Below are 20,831 nucleotides of genomic sequence, written 5' to 3'. Positions count from 1 at the left end.
AGGGGGTAGGTACATGTGTGTTTGTTGTGTCTCACCAGCTTTTGGAAGTGCTCAGTTGCCTGGATACACAGCGAGGGTTAATTTGTGCAGTGCATATCCTGTTCCCCAAAGTCAAACGGTGCTGTTCCTCCTCCCTTCCCCTAAATGACATGTGTTCCCTGGTCTGTGTGTAATCACTATTGCACATGGTCATCTAGGCTGTGGGGGGGGGTCTGAGACATGTGTTGTTACCTTGCCTGTGCCCTGTCCTGTACAGTCATTTGGGTGTCCATGTTAGTTGGCACTGATGCTGGGTCTCAACCTAGGAGTGTGAGTTTTCAAATGAACAGACTTGCAGCATGCATTAACAATGTTGTGGCCTCAGACATGATGTGCATGAGTGGGAGATATGCATAGTGCAGGCACAGTAGCTCAGGTTACAGTCAGATAATTCCAGGACAATGGAGCAGTGTTCCCACTACAGTCCCCTAAGACACCCTTGCCTCGGAATCATGTGTGTCATCCAACACTGTGCCCATTCTCTGTGTGTTCAGCATAGTTTGGCCTCTGTGGCATAGTTCCCTGCCCTCATTTGTATTTATCTGAAGTGTGCTACATGTGCCCATTGTACAGGCTGACCCCATTTTGCTTGTGCATCCTCACACTGGGCAGTGCCTGTGTGTCTATGTACAACTATCTGTTGATGTTTGTTGGTCACAAATATGTGTTGGCAGCCTCACGAGGTGATGTGGAGTACATTTAGGAATTCTTGATCCACATTGGAGTAAACCCAGATTAAGAGGTGTCACTTCTTGATCTGTCTCAATCACATTGTCTCAGGTATGGGGGGTTTGTGCGGGCAAGGCCTACATGTCCAAACCTTATGTCTCCTTGCCGGGTCTGACCTGTGTGTGATAATTGTCTGGACAGACACTCAACATGCAGTGACCCAGTCATGTTTTGCTGGGTTTAATGTTTGTGCTTTGCAGCATGTGTCAAAAATGGAAATACATGGCTCATGCTCATCCATTTTTGCCGCCAGTGTGTGGGCGAGATGCTACGTAGTTTGGTCTGTGTGTGCTGACATCTGTGTGGGCATTCTTTCTTGCCATGAGGGTGTCTCCTCAGTGCAGGTGCTCCTTATCCCGACACATTGCAGACCCAATAGCTAATGCATTGTCCTGTGTTTGGACATGGGTGCCACTCCACATGACAGGCAGTGGGTCAGATGTGTTGGCAACTGTGTCATCATGGTACGGATGGCCATGTGACAGGTGGCATGAATCAAGTTTTCAGTCAATAAGTATTGTACCTTGGCACTCACTACACTTGTCAACATGTCTCCATTTTTCCTATGCTTATTTTTGCTAGTTGGTTGTGAAGGACAATAATGTGCCTGCATGACAGATGTCTCCCAGGGAAGTGCAAAAGAAAGTACTTTTACACTTTCCGTGGACACGCAGGCACATTTCACTGGAAGGCACAGTTTGATTACCACTTGTTTTCTGAATATACATATCCATGTTCACACAGTGTGTTTGCATGTGTGTAAGTCCTTGATTGTTGCTGATACGAACTTACGAGTGTCAAGTCATCCAGACCACCGTGGTGCCATGTATATGTACTTACTGATACCCCATTTCTTATTTCCAGTGGCTTTTTAGAATTCGGCTGCCAGCTCATACAATGACTGTGTAAATGTATTTTTGTGTGCACATCATTGTGTGACTTCTGTCATACAGGCAGATGTGTCTTCTGTTCACAAAGTGGCACATTCACACATTCTTAACATGTACATTGTGTAAAGTGTTGTGAGTCCCAAGGGATAGCAATGTTTTTGGCTATGGTTTCCTAAGTACTCACAGGTCTCAGAGTGTGGGGACACCTTCAGTATTGAGGTGTGTTATTTGGCATGGGGTGCACCAATACTGTTTCGTTCACAGTGAACAAGAGGTGGCATGGATTCATATTCTTGCTGTGCTCAACTGTCCCCAGACACTAGCTTCTCAGTATAATTCGATATCAAGTTATTTGCTGTTGTGTCATGATCTCCATTGTTTCCAAGTGTCATGGTGGGTCAACCAACTGGGGAATGCAGGGTTACATATGTGCGGACTATTCTAGATGTTACTCATGATGCATTTCCTGATATGCACTGTGACATTTTTATTGGGACTCATGTGTCTGTTGTATACAGGTGACTGATTTTTTTCTGTCTCTTCACCTTGCCCACAGCATCATCGGAGGACACCGAGGGAGACACCTGCACGGACGTGGAGGAGGGATTCAGCACCGCTGCCACCACTGCTGCGGAGTCTGCGGGAGCAAGTGGCACGGAGGGCGAGGGGAGTCAGGCGGAGGACCTGTCTAGTGACCACACTGACTACGACGCAGACGGGTCCGATGCTGAACTCCTCCAGGGGGCGGACGCTGCTGCGACACCTGGCAGCAGCACTACATCTGTCACCGCCCCCTCCATTCCCATCACCACCCTCCCAGTTGCTCCGGTCCCTTCTGTCCGTGCTAGGCAACACCGTGTCTCCTTCATGCCAGGCACCGCACCCCCTGCCCCTGTCCCCCCTGCTGCCCTCACTGCAGAGTCTGTGGACATTCTGCGGCAGTTGCAGGTTGGACAGACATCGCTGCTGAATGTCCTCCATGGCCACACCCGAATGATGACACAGATGGTGCCGTACATGGAGGGCATGTCATCAGCGATGTCTGACCAACGGATGTTGCTGAGGTCCATGGACTCTTCACTGACGGCAGCAGTGAGTCTCCTGCAGTGCTTCGTCCCCCCCCTACCCCTGCACCATCCACACTTCCCACTCCCATACCTGTCCCAAGCACACACAGACATTCACAAGCACGCACCCCACCAGACACAGACAGCACACCACCACGTAAGGGCAAGCGCACTCCTCCTGGCACGCACACTCGGGGGGATGAGGACACACCCACTGGGTCTGGGGCACACAGGCATACACGCAGCCACAGTCCGAGGCCGCATGGCGCACTAACCAGTCCCTCCAAAGGCACTCCCCTTGGCTCCCCTACCACACATCCAGAGAAAGAGGCCTACTTGGATGTGCTGGGCCTCAGCCCCTCTGTCTCTCCAGCCCGCAAACGGGAACGGCACTCCATGGGTAGGGGAGTTGAGTCCCCCCCCTGTATCCCCCCTCCCCCAGTAGCGCTGCACCCCATCACTCCGACCCCCCCCCCCTCCTTTGAGGCTGTGTTCTCTTCGGGTGAAGGGGAGACGCTTGACGACCTGGCAGCAGTGTGCAGCGCCGAGCTGACCTCCACCTTTGGCACTGCCCCACCCCCTGTGGTGGAGGCGTCCGTCCCTGCACCCACCACACCTACCCTTACACCTCCTGTCCCTGCGGTGCCTGGTCCTTCCCCACATGATGCCCCCCATAGTCGATGAACCTGAGGGTTCTAATGTGCAGGCAAGCTAGGGGAGACGCGTGGCCATGTTACCCCCCCCCCCCCCCCCCCCCCCAAGGACTTCAGATCTGGACTGGCCATGTGCCTTTGTTAATAGTGTCGTTAACTACTTTTTCATTTAATGCTGAATAAAGCATTTTCTTTTCAGTTTGAACACATTTGCATTTCAGGTATTGATGTGGGTGCTGATGGTCCCGGAGTTGGGGTGGTGGTAATGTGTTATGTCAGGAAAAAGTTGTAGTCTGATGCTAATGGGGTGGACCATGGTATCTGCGTGGCATCACAATGTCTCTGCAAAGTATATTTGGTCGTGTGTGCTATTTGTGTTTGGAGACATTGTCCCAAGGAGTGTTCCTTCCTCTGTGGCACCTGACATCTACCCTGCAGGGAGTTGCACTTTTGTTGTGCTGACCTGTGTCTACATTTCCTTTGTTGGTGACGGATCCCTTCAACTATGGCCATGCCTGCTCAGCAATGTCTCCGGCTGCATTGTCTGTGCCATCCTTGCTAGTCACTGTACTTGTGTATTGAGTATGTTGTCATGCCTTAATGGCGACAATCAGCATTTGTGTGTACGCCTTGTATCACTGATGTACTGGTGCCCTAGAGGTACGGGTGATGTGGTCCGTACCCCCGCTCTGAGGGCGTGGGTACGGCCCGTACCACCATTGTATTGGTGATGTAGGGGTACGCGTGGTACGGCCCGTACCCACGCACTCAGGGCGTGGGTAAGGCGCGTACCCCTACATCACCACTCCAATGGTGGTACGGGCCGTACCCACGCACGCAGATCGTGGGTATGGCGCGTACCCCTTCATCACCACTCCAATGGTGGTACGGCCCGTACCCATGTACTCACGGCGTGGGTACGGCGCTGTGAGACGGAGGACGAGGTTAATCACGGCAAGGCACGGAAGGAGTTAATCCACTTCGGTCCTTCCCCTCTGCAGGATGAAGAACCACCCGGTCACGACCACAACCTATGGGAGGACCCAACAACGAGAGCAGGGGCGGAGTCTCCTGTAGAAGAGGCAAACCCGGAAGACGCCGAGGTGTGCGTGTTCAAGAGACGGGAGGACGAGCGAACAGAGCGAAGCACCCAGGAGGAACGAGGAAGAGAAGCAGACGAGAGACCGGAGGAACGAGGACGAGAAGCAGACGAGAGACCGGAGGAACGAGGACGAGAAGCAGACGAGAGACCGGAGGAACGAGGACGAGAAGCAGACGAGTCGCATCCCCACGGGACGGAGAACGAAGCCAGCGAAGGGGAGCAGTGGACGGAGGACTGGTGGACACCCCCGGACGACGCTACAACGCCGCCGTAACTCAGGAGAGTTGCGGCACCCACGGTACGTGGGTCAGGGCAGGGATCGGAACGTAGAGAGAGGGAGGGGGTGGGTTCCTGTGCAGTATCAGAGAAGGGGAGGGAACGGAGGGAAAATCCACAACTGTTTTCTTTTTTCTCCCGTCACCACCCTATCACCCCTCACAGTTATCGGTTATCATTTCACGTTCACTACCAGCCTACGCTTACCTAGCTCCCAGCGACAGCGAGGTGACTCTCTTGTGGGGCTTAGCGTCACTATAACCCGACCATCCTTCTGAACCTCACAACGTACTCTGGGTATCACCAAGAAAACACCCTTTAATAAAAGAGAGCACTAAAACGTTGGTGGCACCTATAAAAGGCGGTGGCTCGAAATAGCGTAATCCAGGCCAAGTGCAGTGACCGTGTTTTGTTCTCTTTATTTTTGGGATCCTGTGGCAGGGGGCTGTACCATCACGTCCGAAGAAGACCACGAACCAAGTTTCCACCGGATATCCCGGACACCTACCCGGAGCCCGAAACCTTGTTTTTGCCTATCATCACCTGTACTGTCCCAAGGTTTACCTTACTTTGACTGGATGAAATAAATAACGCCATCATTCAACCCTCATTGAGGCCTCCTCGCTTTGTTTTCCGCCCATCCCTCTCACAGGCGCGTACCCCTACATCACCACTCCAATGGTGGTACGGCCCGTACCCACGCTCTGAGGGCGTGGGTACGGCGCGTACCCCTACATCACCACTCCAATGGTGGTACGGCCCGTACCCACGCACTCAGAGCGTGGGTACGTCCCATACCACCATTGGAGTGGTGATGTAGGGGTATGCGTGGTACGGGCCGTACCCACGCTCTGAGGGCGTGGTTACGGCGCGTACCACCATTGGAGTGGTGATGTAGGGGTACACGTGGTACGGGCCGTACCCACACTCTGAGGGCGTGGGTACGGCGCGTACACCTACATCACCACTCCAATGGTGGTACGGGCCGTAACCACGCCCTGAGTGCGTGGGTACGGCCCGTACCACCATTGGAGTGGTGACGCGTACGCGGGGATTGGTGGACACGCCCCCCGAAGTGACCAGACCCTGGAGATAATGTATGGACAGTATATGGTATTTTACAAATTTGGTGGAGGTTATGTTTCCTGCCCCTCGTCCCCCCTTTGCCCCTGGGTGTTGTGCTGACCTTCTGCGGCGTGCGCGGCGGTTTCGGTGCACCAGGTCGTAGGCTAGGAGGGCCGGGATGACACGTAGGATGGGGTCCATGGCTGTCCGTCGCGTCCTGCAGCTCCTTCTTCGCGTCGTCCTCAATTTCCCGGGAGTTTTTGGCTGCCGTAAAAAATGATCCGTGCGGTGTGACGTAGGCACGAATCGTACTTGCTGGTCCGTAGAACGCTGCCTGACTCCGTCCGGACGTCACGTACGCGATGTCCCGGAACGGAATTGTGGGTATTTTTTCGTCGCACGTAGTTTTTTACGACTCGTACAGAAATGGTATTTCTGTACAAATCGTACTTGCGGTTTGTAAGGTGCATTTCCCGGGTACAAGTCGTACGGAGAATACGCTCCGTACGACCATTCGTACCCGGGTTTTACAGGATCGGAATCGGCACCTTAATCTTTATAGATCATAACTTTAATTTTAATAACCACAGACTCAGTTTGAGTTAGCATGAAATGTTATTTAGATTCATTGAATAAGTAGAATTTATTAGACAATTTATGATCATTAATTTCATAAGCGTTTCAATTAAAGATTCAAAAGAAACAGAAAACTACTCATTACCCTTGACCTTAGGGCGATGACAAGAATGGTTCACCAGAACATGAACCGCAGATCAGAGGATAGGTTCCCAAACTGACTGACTGTCCCTATAACCTCCTCGCACGTATTCCTTCCCAGGACTGAATCCCGCGACGGTCTCGTTCCTTTCTCCCATCAGAGTTCGAAGTTCAGAATCTGTCAAAGTCTTTTCAGCATCAGGGAGAGAAATCGTCTCAACAGACAGCGTGTCGTGTTGAATAGAAAATAAGCAAGTGCCACAACGTCATCATAAGCACCAAATTTTATACTCTTTCACTAGCTTGCTATATTCAGAATTGAAACTTTTTAGGGGCTGTGATCAATTTCCATTGGTCCATTGGAGGGGTGGTGATGGTCACCTCATTGTCCTCCTTGCCTAAACCAGTTCCGTAAATTACATATTCATGCATCCTTGGGACTTGTCATGTTTTACCATTTGTAACAACTGTTATTATTAATAAATGCTGCAGTCCAAATTCTTCCATCCGATCCCATGCTCTTTTATAAAGAATCTTGGCATCCACTCTTGTCCTAGGCCAGTGCAACCTTGACATCTCTCACTCCAGGCACAGGCTTCACTCGTGACTGTAACTTCCATTCTGCTCTTGCGCAGGGGCCATCTTGATCACACGTGATCACATCTCTCGGCAGCGCCCATTTTCTCGGCGAGGCCTAGCAGGCCTGAACGGAACTAATATGAAAACAACATAGTTTAGACATAGAAAATAAGCCCTCCTGTTTATGACCCACCGTTCTAATGACCTGTGTTAGGTGTTACCTAGCATAAGCAACATTTCAAGCCATTTTACTTACCATCTGCATTCTTTGTAACAATATATTTAACTGCACAAGAAATGCATGCAATTTTACTTCTATTTCTACACGAAGCACAAAGCTATGTTAGTTTAAGTTCACATCTGTAAGTAAATTAGATTTAGCATATGCCAGTTAGTTTTCCCATATGTAGTGTCTAAATAAAGGTACATTCATTCAAACAATTAGTAAATTAAAGGTTATGAGGTCCTTAACTTCGAAGGGTGTACAACAATTTTTGTATTTTCCCCTGCTCCATCACTACCTGCGTCAATGTGATTTTTGTTGTTGTTTTTTTTTTTAACCTTATGGCAACAGGAACAAGAGGGTGGGAAGGCAATAAGCATTACTTTTACTAAAATTAAAAATAGGGGAATGGAGTCTCTATTTTAGCAGTCATTGCTGCTGAATGGCGGTTGAAATGAATGGCAATGCAAGCAAGAGCTGAAGTCCAGAAAATAATTGGTATGCATTTCATGAGACAAGAAGGTGCCACGAGATAAGGGGAGTTCGACTGACTTCGTATGATATTATCAATAGGCACTAGGAATTACACATCTGCAACTGTTGCATGTTGATGCCATTTCAAGATATTTAGGATTCCGAGAGCCAATTATAGAAACGCTGTTGATCCAGTTCTCACTCGAGCCATCACTCTCAGAAACAAGTCCAGCCTGGCAAAGGCAATTGTATTTTTTCTTAATAGAACGTGCATGACAGAGCCTGCATTGTTAATATTTTCAAAGGAGTGAAAGGGCAACACGAACAGCAAGCAGAGTGAGAGGGGACGGGCAACAGGAAGGTTTTTAAAAAACTATATGACGCCTGCCAGTGCTTGCTGTCTCATAGAGCTTGCTTTTTAGGTCTCTTTGGGGTGCGTAAGTGGTAGGGGCAGGAAGCAACATGAATAATAAAAAAAAAAAAGTACTTCGAGCAGGGAAAGGATAGCAATTAAGCAGAGGCAATCTGTACTTGTTCCATGCTCCAGAAGGAGAGATGTCGTAGTCATAGTGATTGTCGTGTAGTTCCCCACTTCCCAGTAGAAATTGTGTGTTTTTCGGGCAACATGAACGTAGGGATGGTGCTAGACTGATTCCATGCACCCCCGCAGGATATGTCGTCCTAAAGACCAACTAGCTCACAGTTCCACCAGATGCACCCCTAAACCTAGACAGGTCGCAAATGGTTTTGGCAACCACAGAACATGACCACCCTGAACCCCTTTCAGGGCTTGTTTTAAAAGATTAGAACCCTCTCGCTCAGTCACTTGTGCTCTTTTACTCTCAGAGAATTATACAAGAAATACACAATGGGGCGTTTTCATTATTTGAACCAACCTTATCCTTGTATAGAATATATGTGCTGCTATGATGAATAGACAGAAGTAGATAAAAGTGATTAGCAATATAACAGTGAACAGAACAAAAAGCTCCACCATCTTACTAAAATAATGTAAATATGCAGGCATATCAAACATTATATACATATATATCGTACTCCTACCATGCGTTTCCTAACCTAAGGTGTAGGTGTGTGTGAATGTTCTGCCAAGAACCCACGATCTGGATGATCCAGCCCTATTACCTGAAGGGAAAGAATCTAAGTCCCTGTCTTGGTCGCAAATTGGACATCCCCTCCCGAAGGATCAGCAAACAGCTGTGCTGAAGATTCAGCACGGAGTGATCTCGTAATGGCAGCAAAGTACTCCTCTGCCTAAACCCGGAAACGCTTGTTTATTTATAATGAAAAGCATCCTTGCTCTCAACCATTGTTATGGTCTATTGATAGCTGTGTCACCTCGTGGATGAAAATTATTCTTTCAAACTATTTTTATGAGGATTTTTTTAAGAAGGCATACAGCAAAAGTAAAAACGACATTGCATGTTACAGTACCCATTAACCATGGATTTCCACCAGGAGGTTAAGACATATGCAATTATCCTGTAATCTGTTAGAGTAGAAGAAAATGTTAACATTAGCTGATAGGTGCTGAGTATTAATGATGTGTACAGTATATTTAACCAGAGAAATGCAAGGTTTTAAGTCCAAATCCTCTTCTTGGCTTCCAGTGGTCCTTTATTTCAGTTTTGAAAATACCGTCCACGTTTGTTAAGGGAACTGATAAAAGACCCACTACAGCAACTAAGGAAACTAAGGGGGCACTTCTTTTGGTCACAGGCAGCGGACTCACCAGGCGCAGACCACCAGACCACCGGACCGCACACGGGACGCTGACGCTGTGTGTCTCCCTCGCCGCCACTCTCCATCGTTGGCCGCAGTTGGGGGGGGACTACAGCTCCCGTCATCCTTTGCTCCTCACCTGCCTTCCTTCCGGCCAGCAGCTCGCCCGGAGGCGCTTGATAAACAGCGGCTCCCTCAGTGGAGCGGGGGGCACTTCTTTTGGTCACAGGCAGCGGACTCACCAGGCGCAGACCACCAGACCACCGGACCGCACACGGGACGCTGACGCTGTGTGTCTCCCTCGCCGCCACTCTCCATCGTTGGCCGCAGTTGGGGGGGGACTACAGCTCCCGTCATCCTTTGCTCCTCACCTGCCTTCCTTCCGGCCAGCAGCGCGCCCGGAGGCGCTTAATAAACAGCGGCTCCCTCGGTGGAGCGGGGGGCACTTCTTTTGGTCACAGGCAGCGGACTCACCAGGCGCAGACCACCAGACCACCGGACCGCACACGGGACGCTGACGCTGTGTGTCTCCCTCGCCGCCACTCTCCATCGTTGGCCGCAGTTGGGGGGGGACTACAGCTCCCGTCATCCTTTGCTCCTCACCTGCCTTCCTTCCGGCCAGCAGCGCGCCCGGAGGCGCTTGATAAACAGCGGCTCCCTCGGTGGAGCGGGGGGCACTTCTTTTGGTCACAGGCAGCGGACTCACCAGGCGCAGACCACCAGACCATCGGACCGCACACGGGACGCTGACGCCATGTGTCTCCCTCGCCGCCACTCTCCATCGTTGGCCGCAGTTGGGGGGGACTACAGCTCCCGTCACCCTTTGCTCCTCACCTGCCTTCCTTCCGGCCAGCAGCGCGCCCGGAGGCGCTTGATAAACAGCGGCTCCCTCCGCGTCGCGGGACGCGCGGGCAGGGCCGGGTTGAGCCCGGGCAGAGAGCGGGCCGTCTGTGGCCGTCAGGGGCCACAAGAGGCCGGGCCGGGCCACCCCTCTTGCTAGTTCTCTCTGGACACCTATATGTGAGTAATGTTGGTTGTGACACTGGGGTTATAGAGGATAGACATCATTTCATTCTTCTGAGACTTCACTATCGGATCCGGTATTTATACTGGGTCTGTTATATGTGAAAGCAGTGATAAGGGGCGGAGAGGTCTAATACGTTATTATCTCTCGTGGGGCATAGTGAATGTGTGGCAGGGGGTGGGTGAATAAAATAACCCAAGATAGTTGTACAGGTATTGATCAGCAGTAGGGGGAAGTATGTCAGGCAAAACAGTGACACGCTCGACAAGAGCTAAGCGTAGCATTTCTGAGGCTTCTCTGGCACACAAAGATGACATTAGCTCTGTATTCCCTGTTATTACGCAGCCTACTGCCATTGACCGCATGCTAAAAAGAGCGCTAGGGGCCGTGTCGAGCGAAATCGAGCGCACAGAGAGGCGCCTGTCTTTAACCCCAGATCCTGATCTTCTCTTAACAATTCAAGATCAGGAGCAGGAGGTTGTGTTAATCTCACCCCCTAGTCCCTCAGAAACCAGTGAGAGGGATATTTCATGTGCCCAACCCATTATCACTAGGCATAAGGAGGATCTAGGTTCCACCAAATGTGCTATTATACACAAAAAGAAGAAATGCTCTCAAAAAAAGCGTAAGAATACAAACAGCTTAATCACCTACACCAATCCACCTAGTAGAAATATTAGTGGGATCGAGCGAGCTACACAGACACCTTTTCAAGCAGATCCCCCAATCTGGTTAACTAAGATCATGTCAGACCTACAGGCCCAGTTAGAAATATTGATCATAAATCAGCTGAAGCCGGTGACAAGTAGGCTGGACAAAATCTTAAGTGAACTAAAGAACAGGGAGACAAAAGGTAGCTCATTAGGGGCTTTAAGCAATTCCACTAGCACCCTAGAGACTAATTCAGCAATTCAAAGGGCGAATAACTTCAGTGATAGTAGGAACGTACAAATAATATCTGCACAAATCCATGATGCCCCGGCTCCCCATGGACAAGCGCTCAGTAATCACAATTCTAGTGAGAGCGAACTGTGTTCTAACAAAGGCCCAGGTAAACAGAAGTTGGACAAACAGCCCCAACCCCCTGCTGACCCCACATCAAGGGCCTCATGTAGGTAAATAAATTTTACCGGTTCGTAAATACCGAGCCGTACCGAATCGGTAAATTAGAATCGGTAAGTTATATGTAGGTAAAAATTCGGTAACAGTTACCGATTCGGTAACATTCGGTAATTACGAATCGGAATACACCGAATCGGTAAATACCGAGGTGGAATCCACCGATTCGGTAAATACCGAGGTGGAATCCACCGATTCGGTAAATACCGAGGTGGTATTTAGCGATTCGGAAAATACCGAGGATACTACCACCTACCCTTAACCAAGTAGCCAATATCACAATCATGCCATCATAGAAGGTCTCTCAGGCTTGAATAGGGGACCCCATACCTCAAAGATCAGCTCAGTGAAATCACATCACAGGAGCATCAGGAGTCTCCTCGCAGGAAGGCTCGCCTTCGGTCTGAACAATAAACATGATGTCTGTGATATTAAAAGCACCAACTTTCAGGTATGTGCAGCTGCGCGTGTGCCATGGCTAAATCGTGGGTCGAACAACCCAGAGTGGAAAACATGCATTGTGTAAAATTCCAGACTGTGTGTCACAGCATGTACAGACCAAGGTCGCTGCGCAGTGCTTGGGATGGGAACAACATAATGCACTCGTCTGAAGGAATTTTCGAGTCATCAGTTTATTCAAGAAAGAACATGTAAACGCAGTGTCGTGTGCACAGACACAAATATGGCTACATAACATTCAACGCGGTCATGCCAACTGAACAATGCATGTTCGTATGCAGGGAGAACTCACTACACGCCCCCTTGAGCGAAGCAATATGTAATAGGCAAGAAAAGAGAGAAAGCAGAGTTCAGTTTGGTCAGAGCAGGACAGGGCATAACCAATGCAGCGCCAAAGTCCTACAGTCCAATTAATTGCAGCATACAATTGTAAAAAACACAATGCATATATAGTAAACGACTCAAGCAGACCATCAGGAAGAGAAAAACGAGAAATAAAAGAAATGAATGTCGCGCCAGGGTGCTGTCCAGTAGCACAGGCGCAATGGACGACTATCCAGTCAATCCATGAATGTATAGGCAGCATATGTGGCCACGGCTTCCAACAGCCAATCGTTTTCAGGGCCACTAAAAGTCTCAGCCATCCAATTGAGTAAAGAAAAGGAACATACGTGTGCTCCAACCAACGGAGCCTCTAGCACAATCTGAGGGCACCCGGAATGTTCCTCCAAATAGCTCATGGACAAGAAGTCGTAGGCTGCCGCTGAGATGTCCCAATTACCCAGGATACCAAGCGCCGCTCCACACTCCATGATCCGGACACCATAACAGGACAACTCGTGAGACACTAAGGGCCGCATCAGTCGATCGAAATCCGGCACCGGAGACAGCATGTTGGTCAAGCACAAATCCAGAGGCCATTCAAAGGGACAATCCAGGCAGTGCAATACAGGTTGTACGCAGGTGAAGTCGGAATACCTGAAGGATAATCCATAAGCCAGGCTCAAAGTCGCCAATGGCAAAGTACCATAGAAGTCAAGCATCCTATCACGAAGAAGATGCAGACGGGACAGGCGCTCGTGTGGCACAGAAGGAGCAGCCATTCCGTAGTATGAAAAGTAAAAGCAGCACACCTTCCACCAGCGCCAGATGCAGCGGAATACCTCCAAAGATGGTCGGGAACAGTGAATGTAAAATGCCGAAATTACACAAATAATAGTGTGGAAGGAGGTCACGAGACCCGAGCCCCACATGTTCACACAAATTGAGCCAGGCCGGTCGTGGACGAGGCATTGATAATACATTGGATCAAAGAGCCGAAATGCAGGGGGAGGTCAGTATTCAGAGGCGCCTGTTCCTCAGTGCGCGTAGTAGCAACGTGAAGGACAAATATTTCACGAGGGAAGTCAAAGGCACCTGTTTGTGGGACAATGGCGCTCTATTCTGCTCAACTAGTTGGACTCTGCTTTCAAGGTTGGAATCGAAGGTCAGATGGAAACATCCCGCCGCCCATGCGGGGGTGGAATAAGAACAGTATTGCAGCAGACAACTTCATGCGAGACAGTTATGTACGGGATTACCACTCACATCCCGCAGCAAACATCATTTATCATATTGAAATGAATACCGTTTGCAAGCAAAGTGAAAGAAGGTGTAATCACAGGCACTGGGATACCTCGTAGGACGCACGCCGAAATCGGGGCTTGTACATTGCATGCGCCGTGTACTTGCATGTGCCCATTGTCTCATGCATGAATCCTAGGAGTGAGAGTGCTAGTGCTAATATCTATGACGGCTTAGGCCTTCTCCATGTTCGCTTGGTCAATGGCTCTCAGTCTGGAAGCCGCCTCACTGTGCGACAACTTGCAGACCTCGTTGTAAATAGCATACGCGCACCTTTTGGTTCTGCCACCCACGGGACCTTTCACAATAACATTCCATTCGGTATGCACATTGATGGAGTGGGTGGACTTCCTGATCCTGTAGATGTGCTCTGTGTCAGCTGGTGGACAGAGTGGGATGTGTGTCCCATCAATGCAGCCAATGTAATGGGGGAATGAATTCCTGAAGGAACGGGACAGGCAACTCTGGGATACACCACCCACCGCAGCTGTCACCACCTGCGAAATGCCGGATGCCAGCAGATGTGGGCTGCAGAGCACCTGCACATGTGGGGGTATGGCGTGCGCCCTTCTTATTGGCTGGTCCAGGAGTGGGTGTAGGTCCCTGCTTTAGTCCATGATGGTTTCGGGGTGTAGCCTGTACCTCTCATGTATCTCTGCATCAGTCAGCTGGAATGGTGTGATGCGCTGTCTGTGGATGCGTTCCTTCCGTCGCCAAACCCTCAGTCCTGCTGCCTGTAGACGTAGGCGCATTGCAATGACGTGCATGGCTGCCAGGCTGTCCACGCTGTTGCATTTTGGGATTGCTGAGCTGCACTGCTGTTGGTTACCACCTGCTTTCAATCCGTGTTAATTACCGACTCTTATTTACCGATTTTCCTGGATTTCTTATTTACCGAGTGCTCCTACATGTCATTTTAATTATTTCCACTTCATATTTACCACTTCATGTTTACCGATTCGTTAATTATGTATTCGGTAACTATGAATCGGTATTTACCGCCTCATATTTACCGAAAAGTGGTTTTTGGACTCCTACATCTCACTTGTCTGAATACCGGTCGGTAACGGCATATTTACCGAAAATCGGCCGTTACCGACCGGTATTTGGCTACCTACATGAGGCCCCAAATGCAGTAAACCACAAAGATAGGTCTACTATAATACACAAGAGACTCCCTACCATAAACCTTCCCCCTGAGGCGTGCCCGTTGGTCGTTGTTTTTGCTGGGGTCCCAGAATTAAAAGAGGCCCAGAAAGAATCACACCAGGAGTTAAAAAATAAACTCATTTATTGGCTGACTCAAAACAGACCAATATCTAATAACCAAGATGGGGAAATTCTCCTGGTTAGACGAGTGAATTGGATAGGGATTAGACCTAAAAACATCGAAGGAAACTGCATTATTGCTAATTTTAGGGACAGGAGGGTGGTTGAGCATATTCTAAGTCAGGGACCACCTGGATGCACGACGGGCATAAGGCCATTGTCACTTAGCTACTTCTACTTGAGGCAGCAGGTACCAAAAGAGGGACAGCACACTGTATGGAGATGCGTGGAGGGACGAAATCCTAGTTTAAATAGAGGCCCAAATTTTTCACGACAAGTGACAGCGATTTGGGAAGGAGGACACCCTTGTTGGGCAAACAGGTTCACCCCACTAAGGTCACTAGAGGAGATTGATTGACTATTCAATTCACATTCCCCTCTAGCGCAGGTTGACACGGAACAGACAAATCCTGATCGGGTATTACCGATAGAAGGAACCTTTCCCATACATTGCTTGACCAAAGAAGATGGACAGTCATCACCAGGGGGGGGTGGGCGTAGGATCCTAGCAAAGACCATAGGAGTCCCAGACCCTCTCGCTGGGGGTTGTTCACAAACACCCTTAGGGACAGGAATTATAGCCCCAGAACCAAGACAGCAGGACAGTGACCTGCAGAAACTATCCTCCAGAAAGAATGGGGGGCGGGCTAACACTACTCAAGGAATGGCAGGGGTAGGGCCCGTTACTATCGAGAAAGAGGGCCTGCAAATTATTTCGTGGAATATAGCAGGTATTGCAGGGAAATTTGACAACAAGGATTGGCGTCAGTATATGGCCCATTTCCATATAATTTGCCTACAAGAAACCTGGGCATTGGATAACACCCACCTTCAAATAGCTGGTTATAAATGTTTTTTCACGCCTGCACAAAAAACCTCCTCAGGTAGGGCCAAGGGTGGTTTGATAATATACATTGACCTAAACATAGAAGGCAAATGGTCTAACGTGGACTGGTTCGCATGGAACATCCAGGCCCTGAGATTTAGGAACAAAGGGTTGAGTCTTGTTTTGTTCAATGTGTATAATACCATTCTCCCGGAAAATGACTCCACTACTATAAGGGAACTGGACGCTAAGCTGAAACAAGAACTCGCTCCCGCCCATGGTGCTTTGGCCCCCTTGATACTAGTAATGGGTGATTTGAACTGTCACTTATGCCCGTGGTTGTTTCCGATCAGTGTTAACTGGTCAAATTGCCCAATAGAAAAAGGCCCCCATTTCAGCCACTCCCCAAGTGGGATCGAATTGGGTAAGCTCATCCACTCTCATGACCTTGAGCATACAGTTGATATGATCCCACTGGGACCGGATGGCACACTCCCCCCTACTTTCAAAGGGAGAGGGTGCTCGTCCTACATAGATTATATTTTTGTCTCGAGAGGCCTAAAAAATCGGATCATCAAAGTAGGAATCGAGTGGAGTCCGTTTAGCGACCATAACCCTCTGGTTATGGAGCTTCTGTATCAGGGCAAGCAAAAGAACAAGCCTGTTGAGGGTATCATTGAATGTGTGACGGCCCAGGGCAGAAGACTCAAGTGGGCAAAATTAGATGGGGCTAGATTTTACAAGTCCCTGATGGAAAGAGGCAAGTCACTCATTGACGAGTGCTTAGACCTCTTGGTGGTAGGGGCTCGCCTAATAAATGTGTTTGGACAAATAACTAGCTTGGTGGACGGGTTATTGTTGGCCAAGGCCCCCAAGAAATCTTATTCTAACTCACCGAAATGGTTTAATGGGGGTTGTACACGCGCTCTGAAGAATCTAAAAATAGCCCTGAGCGGTACACCTAGGGATCAAGTAGAAGTCAAAACATGCAGGTCAATATACAGGAAGGAGCTAAAAAGAAGGAAAGTCAAACTGCAGGGGGAAGCATGGGCGGCCTTGAGGGAGGCCTCTGAAAATAGGGATATCACAGAATTCTGGAGATAAATAAATTCCCCTTGTTTTTAAGATAACAACGCCCCTGAGGTCGCAACAAACATCCTCCCGGAACAGTGGACTGCTCACTTTGAGGGCCTGTATAACCACGGGGAGGAGGATCCGATAAAGGAGAGGGGGATGAACATAGTGAGTAACCGGGTGGTATTCTCCCTGGAAGAGATTAGAATGGGCATTGAGGGACTTACTAAAAACAAAGCCCCGGGCCCAGACGGGATCCCCCCAGACCTGTTCCTGAGTCACGTGGATTTATGGGCCCCTATTATAACTAGAGTATTAAATGCGGCCATTATGGTCGGTCTGCCCCGGTCTTGGTCAACGGCCATTATTGTACCCATTTTTAAAAAAGGCAACAAAGATGACCCCCAATGCTACCGCCCTATCTCCTTGATAGATGTCACAGCCAAAATCCTGGGAAGAGTAATCCTGAATCGATTGACTGAGTGGGCCGAGGACAAAAACATAATTTCAGATGCCCTGTACGGTTTCCGGACCGGTAGGTCCACCAGCGATCAATGCCTGAACCTATACATGCTGGTAGCAAAGTACACCAAAACCAGCAACGAAGCCATGTATCTGGGGTTCATGGACTTGGCCGCTGCGTTTGACCATGTCAACAGGAATAAGTTATGGGTAATGATGAACCAACTCGGAATCGATCCTGGGATAATCTGCATACTGAGGGAACTGCATAGAGAAACCTCTGCCAGGGTACGTTATAACAAGGATGGGGGATTGACAGAATCCTTCAGCTGTACAAGTGGCGTGAGGCAGGGATGTATTTTAGCTCCTTTTTTGTTTTCGTTATATATTAATAATTTGGAACAATCTCTTAATAATCTAAATACAGATTGTCCAAGGGTAGGGACACGTAACATCCCAGTGCTGTTGTACGCAGATGATGCGGTTCTTCTGGCACGGACACCTAAAAGCCTGCAGATCCTTATTGATGGGTTTGTCAAATTTATGGAAGCAATAGACCTGTCTGTCAATCTAAAAAAATCATATGTAATGACAGCAGGCCACAAGCCACGGACTGGCTCCACTTACAGAATTGGCACCCACATACTTGAAAGGGTGCAAACATTCTCGTATCTAGGGGTGCTCTTTGATGAGTCACTAAAATTCACACCTCTTGTGCAGGAAAGGTGTGGTAAATTGGTGGCATCATCTGGGGCCATTTCTGGTTACGGGAGGAGAGTTGGCCGCTGGTGTCCGGAACAAACAATGAACCTTTATGGCTCAATGTGTTGTCCAAAAACCATGTATGGCTCAGAAGTATGGGGATTTATAAATCTTGATGGACTACAAAGGGAAGAAAACAAAATACTTCGCTCAGTATTGAAAGTCCCTAATTGCACACTAGCTCTCATAGTCCACAAAGAACTAGGAAGACCCTACTTAGAGGATCTGATTAAGTTTAGACCAATCCTGGCTTGGCTTAAAATATGGACGAACCCTGAAGCTGCACTGAGCAGGTTGATTATACAAGATTGCCTTGGTAGAGATAAACATCTGAAAATCCCATGGATCAATTATGTTAAGACTAGCCTGGAAAGTATGGGTTACCAAGAGCTGTACTTAAACCCCTCACTGATCACTGCTCAGGATAAGCTTAACCTGAAGAGAATTTTCATGGAATCAAGAGTATCGGGCAGGATTACATTAGAAGGGAGCAAACCTACAGTGAGTACTTACAGTAGGCTTGAAACCACTGCAGGGATGGAACCGTACCTTTGTGTCCTCTACAATGCCCAAGAGAGGTTTTTAATGTCACGTTTTAGGCTCAATTTTTTACCTTATTTATTAGCTGATCCAGCCGGTTTTAGTAAGTCAATTGAGCAGAAGGGTGCCTGCGGCTGCGACAATAGGTCTCCGCAGGACACCCTTCATTTTGTATTTTTATGTCCTATTTACACCATCCCAAGACGTAGATTTTTAAAAGATATTCTGAAAAAGGCAAGGTTCACTCAAGCCAAAGAGGCACTGACCTTTTTACAAAGGGCTAGTGACCCGCTAACTTTATGTGCGGTGATAAGTTTCTTGAAATTTGCACTCAGACTCAGGGTAACTAGAGGCCAGCATTAATTATGAACACTGTAGATTCGCCAACTTGTTAGTTTTAGCAAGCTACCTATAAGGATTGTCTGTGATAATGAATTATTTGTATGTACATAGATTCATTCAATGTTCTGTATACTGATTTAATACTGTTTTAACTGTATATATGTGTATTCTTTTATGATGGTTTTTAACCACCGAATAAAGAACTATTGAATTGAACTAAGGAAAAGATAAATAATAGGAAAACGAATGAGGGAAGGAGAAAGAAAAAGGTCGCCAATGGAACTTCACCACAATCAGAAGCCGCGTCAGGGGTATCCTTCAGTGGTCTCCTGACACATTAACTAACATCTCGTAAGGCACACTATATACTGACCGGAGCAGTAGCACAACTGTTCACGGAGGTTTGAAGACCAGGGGTGAGGAGTCAAGAGAGCACCACATTTTTGTATTGGCCGATTGCCAATGGGTAAGTTGTAGAGTTAAGTTGTGCGCTCCTCTCAAAACGGTTAACCGTTCCTGCTACGTTTTGAATGATATAGCTTTGTCATTCTTCCAGTTAAATAGGATAACTTTGCAAGCCAGGGTAAGCATTAGATTGAGTAGGTCACAATCATTCTCGTTACGTAACTTAGTGTTAAGTGACCCCAGAAGTATGTATGAGAATTCCTTTATCGGCATAACCTGGAGAGTATGCCTGATCTATACGAAGATCCGCTCCCAAAAACATTGAAGCAAGTCACAGTGGAATAACGTGTGCCAGGTCCCCTTCATGTGTTTTGCAGTTCCAGCAAAGGGGAATCTTATATAGTCTGCTTGGCGTCCAGTAAACTCTGTTAATGAATATGTATTTTGTCTGTGCGTTTGTGGGTGAGATTTCATTTCTGAAAGGTGTCCTGTGTATTAGCTCCCAGTCCAGTTTGATTGTGTTCGAGTTCATTTCTGTCTCCCATTTGCTTTCGTTCTCCTTGTATGACTTACGTGGCTCAGGCAGGACTAGTTTAGGCACCTTGTATACCATATGACCCCGTATGCTAAGCTGAGTTAGTCTGGATATCACTGATGGGGTTTCCAGTGTTATTGGTAGTTTAGCAATCTGAACCTCGAGTTTCAGAAACTTGTATGGGTCTATTGCCTCCAGCTTCTTTTCCGTCTCAAGATTGGCAAAGGACTTTGGGGAAGACCCAATACACAGGTCGTGGATGAAAATTATTAACAACATTTGCACAATGTGTGTCGAGGCCTTGTACGTGATGTTCGACGAGTCGTGATAATGTTCTTGCTGAGGGGAATCTGTAAGTGAAGCTGTTTCAGAGAAACTAATCCAGCATTGTCATGCACGCAAATATGTGTTAAAACTCATTGTGTGAAAGGGAAGGCAATTTAGGAAACGTGTGCATGGTGAAAAATGACAGCGTTTTCTCCCGGGCCTATTTAAAACACATGACATGATGTCGGCATGGGCTGCCTAATTACAAGGCAGCAAATTAGAGTGACAAGGCAGCTAACAAATTGTAAGCAGTGGGCAGTCGGCAAGCCCCTTCTTGCACACAATATATCTGACAAGCACAAGTGCAAACGAGACCTAAACAAATAGGCTTTGCCCACTATTTTAATTTTTTCGCATACAGCACATTGCTTTACAAACTGTAAAAGGAAAGAAATCCTCCTTTTTATTCTTCGAAAACTTTAAATGCAAGATTTCCCTTCTAATCCTTGC

The 20,831-nt window shown here is 48.2% G+C and overlaps 1 protein-coding gene across 2 annotated transcripts in view; it reads left to right on the top strand.

The window, feature by feature from the left end:
* The window catches only part of TTC38 (tetratricopeptide repeat domain 38), a 508,844-nt gene that overhangs the window by 294,963 nt on the left and 193,050 nt on the right, over nt 1-20,831 (top strand). The window lies entirely within an intron of this gene.

This window comes from Triturus cristatus, chromosome 4_1 (genome assembly GCF_964204655.1).
Source record: "Triturus cristatus chromosome 4_1, aTriCri1.1, whole genome shotgun sequence".
Taxonomy (NCBI): Eukaryota; Metazoa; Chordata; class Amphibia; order Caudata; family Salamandridae; genus Triturus; species Triturus cristatus.
Note: the sequence above shows the minus strand (reverse complement) of the source record. Positions and strands in the feature narration are given on the sequence as shown.